The 4,236-nt window shown below is 39.0% G+C and overlaps 1 pseudogene; it reads left to right on the top strand.

Annotated features, from left to right (window-relative positions):
• Positions 1 to 1,199: 1,199 nt before the first annotated feature.
• On the top strand, positions 1,200 to 4,236 carry LOC113271590 (annotated as a pseudogene).

The raw sequence follows: 4,236 nt of genomic DNA, 5'->3' as shown, positions 1-4,236 counted from the left end.
AATGCATCTGTGTCCGGTCCATAGCTCTTGCGGATTGGTTTTCACCCGCAATTTTGCGGACGGATACAGATAAAATCCGCGGTTACGGTTTTTCTGCACAGCCCTGACACTCGTGTGTTGAGACCCATTTTAACTCTCGGGCCTGTTTTTAGGAGTCCAGGTATTATTCACCTTTCAAAAGTCCAATCCATTACAGTATATCAGCGTCACAAGGACGAAAAATCGACGACTAAGAGCGTCCACAGTGGGAGAGTAAACCCAAATATTTGGTCTTTTGAACAGACGTAGTGGAACGTACTATCGATCAAATTTTGATCAACGACTAAAACCCAGAGTATATTTGGTCTGGGACCAAGACTAAACCCAAATATAGTCGAGCGTTGGTATACTTCACGCCCCACCACCAGGCGGACATATAGTGCACGTCCCACATCAGGCGGACGTATATTCCACGCCCCACATCAGGCGTTGGTATAGTCTACGCTCCACATGGGGCGTACGTAAAGTCTACGCCCCATTTTTTTTAATTTTTTTATTTTTGTATGGGGCGGGCATTATACCCCCGCCCCATTCTTTGTTTTCAAAACCATTTTAGTGGGGCGGGCTTTATACCTCCGCCCCACTTCTTTCATTTTTTTTTCTTTTTTTTTAGAATCTACCCAATCAGGCGTTGGTATAGTCTACGCCCCACACCAGGCGAACGTATAATGTACGTCTGACCAAATTTAGTCTTTCCACCGTAGCGTCACACACCATTCTAAACCGAAAATTTGATCTTTTTTTCCCTTTGTGGTCTTTGGTTATACTCGCACCACTGCAGTTGCTCTAATATTACATAATCTCGATAACACCACTAGACGTGGAAGCTCGAAACCTAAATACACTTTTTGGCTAAGTTTTTGGTTTGTCATTTTCTCCCTCTGTCGCCTCCAAATTCTCTCTCAAAGGAGGAGAGGTTTCGTTAGATTTCTTCTAAATTACAAAACAAAAACAAAGAATGGACAGCGAACAGGGTACTCACTTATCCATCTCTTAAATCTCTTTTTTTTTTTCATTTTCCTTATCGCATTTTTTAGGATCTTGTTGGCGTTATCCTTTATTACTTCTAGGGTTTTTATTGTATTCTCACTTATTTAGCTTAGATCCATGACTTTTAGGTATGAAATCTGTATGTTATAATGGATCCCTCTTTTTTTTTTTTTTTACAGAGAATTATATTTGGATAGTTGAAGGTTTAGGGTTTCTATTAATATTTATATTTATATGTTTGAGGAAATAGATGATGTGCTTTTGAACGTAAATGAAATGGGAGTGTTTGCTGTGAAAATATCTTAGAGTTAAGTTCTCGTTTAACTTCATTGTTATGTGGTTTGCCTAGTTTTTTAAATTACTCGTCATAGTTGATTCTTACTTTAAGATATGTTTGTACGGAAAATATGGATTAGGTGGAAACATGTGGATGTATGGATTAGATACAACAGGTTTTATTCCATTTAGTTACTTTCTGACGTTCTGGATGCAGATAGTAATTTGGCAAACTGTAAAAGCCTTTTTTGCATCTTTTAGGTTACCTGCCATTTGGTATCACATTATTTAAAGCACAAGTTGTTGAAATTGCTGAATTTTCTCTGTATGTTTCAGACTGCATAAAATCATTTATTACAATTAGTTTATTGTTCAGTTTCGTTTTTGGTCAGTACTGTAAGTTATTGCTCATATCCTTGCAGGCATCATGACCAAGTTCTCTCAGCAACACCCGTTTGTATACAAATTGTGGCCACCTAGCCAGACTACAAGGTCGGAGGCTGTATAAGGCATGATCACCAATTTGTCAGAAACGCCATCTATTTTCCCTGACAGATATGGTCGCTTAGGCCGAGATCAGGCTATCAAGATCGCTGCCGAGATCGAAAATTCAGCTTTTGTTTCAGCAAATGAGCGTTACAGGGCCATGTCCAATTGTGATGGAAGTTCAGCAGTTGAGCTCTACGCCGAGGAAACTAGCAAGCTCATGCTGGATGTTCTTAAAAGATGCTCAAGCACTCCCATTTCAGTAGAAGAAGATCATGTACCCCAGGGTGTTCCTGTCATCTTGAAATCATTGACTCAGAGACAAAAAGGTAAAGCAACAGAGGAGATGGAGAAACAAAGGGTTTGTGTAACTGGCGCTGGAGGTTATCTGGCTTCTTGGGTTATCAAGTTTCTCCTCTCTAAGGGCTACACTGTTCACGGAACCGTTAGAGATCCAAGTACACTATCTCTACCTATTATGTATTGCTTGATCTCCTCCCATTATCAGACAGGTTAAATCATCTGATTTCTTGTAAAATTCTTTTCAGGTGATGAAAAGCACGCTCATTTGAACAATCTGGAGAATGCAGTGGATAATCTACAGCTTTTCAAGGCAGATTTGCTGGACTACGACAGCCTCTGTGCTGCAATTGCAGGATGCAGCGGTGTTTTTCATATTGCCAGTCCATGTACAACTCCTGTGGCCGATCCTAAGGTGAGAGTTTCTAGGGCTTATAATGGTACTGATGGGAAAATTTTCATCATGGGTTGACATGTTTTATGTAGAGAGGTTTGGTATGTTACATTCTTCATGGGTTGTTGCAGGTTGAACTGATTGAGCCTGCTGTCAAGGGTACGATTAATGTACTGAAGGCGTGTACCGAGGCTAAAGTGAAGAGGGTTGTGGTTGTGTCATCTCGTGCTGCTGCTATTTGGAACCCTAATTGGCCAATTGATCAACCCATTGATGAGTCTTGTTGGTCTGATAAGGAACACTTGAACACAATTAAGGTATGCTCTTACCAATTTCTGTTAGCTTGACGCCCTTGCACTATATGCAATGAGCTTTATATCGTATATGATTTCAAACTACTCTCGCTCTTCACGTTCCTCGAGATTGACTTCATCATGTATGTCTGTAACAAAAGCTCCTTGATTTGTCATTGGTGTAGAACTGGTACGCCCTCTCCAAAACAGATGCAGAAAGTGAGGCTTGGGAGTATGCAAAGAAGACCGGGCTCGATGTGGTAACAATACTTCACTTATTATTGGGCCAATGCTGCAGTCTACGATGAATGCAAATACCTTCACTCTTGTCAAGATTATAAAAGGTACCTTCGGTGTATTTTATATTTCTCCATTTAGAGTTTCACATTCTGAAAAATGAGAACACTATAGGGTTCCCTTTCACATTTTACACTACAAACAAAAAAAGTTCACATTTCAGTTAACTATCTGCTCTAATGATGTGGGGTAAATTTTGGTTGACAGACCCTTTCACTCATCTGTAAGGCTTTTTAAGTTGCAAATTAAAATACTGTCTGTTTCTAAGTTAAGCTTCTGACATGATTAAATCAGATGAAGCCGAGGAAATGGTTAACAATGACCTTAGGACGTGGTTGCGGCAATACTGATGGCATATGAGAAAGCCTGAAGCGAAAGGAAGATATATCTGTTCTGCCCATAATGCCACAACACAGGATTTGGTTGACAAGCTCAAGACCATGTATCCAATGTCTCATAATCCCAAGAAGTAAGTCAATTCATAAAGTCTACGTGCCTTTCATTTGAGTTGAGAAATAATCTTTTGCTGTCTATGATTTTACTGCTGGTGTTTTTATTTTTCTAATTATAATTTTTTTTCATCTACATGTTCTTAACAGAATTACTAAAGGGGAAGATAAGCACAAGCTATGTTCTGAAAAATTGCAGAAGTTGGGATGGACATACATACCGCTCGAGAAAAGCCTCGCTGACTCTGTTAAATGCTACAAAGAGAAGGGTATCTTGCTTTGAGGTACAAACATGTTTAAAAGTGGGACGGATGCTCTATGTAGTATCTCAATAAAAAGATATCACATCTTGCTGCTTTGTAAAAATAGTAGTTTCTAGGCTTATTATCTTGGTATGTTCTGGTTGTTGCCTTAAAAGTAGAATTAATTATATTGAACAGCCTGGGATAATGAAGTTGTGAGTGATTGCAAGGATACTACCAGTTTTTTTGTTCGTCTTTCAATCGCTATAAGTAGCAGTAGTAATTGGTTATAGTTGTCTTGTACGTTCTATTTTTGTTGGCCTCTATTCTGCTTAAAGTATGCATCCATTCAGCTTTTTATTCAAGCACTGTATATTCTGGTTTTTGTAGAGGAGATTGCTTAGAGAATCAGGTTGTATGTTACAGGAGTGAAACCTCTTAAATTGTAAAATAAAATTACCAATTTTTAG

This window comes from Papaver somniferum, chromosome 4 (assembly GCF_003573695.1).
Source record: "Papaver somniferum cultivar HN1 chromosome 4, ASM357369v1, whole genome shotgun sequence".
In the NCBI taxonomy this organism is placed as follows: Eukaryota; Viridiplantae; Streptophyta; class Magnoliopsida; order Ranunculales; family Papaveraceae; genus Papaver; species Papaver somniferum.
The sequence above is the reverse complement of the archived record's forward strand: the minus strand, read 5'-3'. Positions and strand labels throughout refer to the sequence as shown.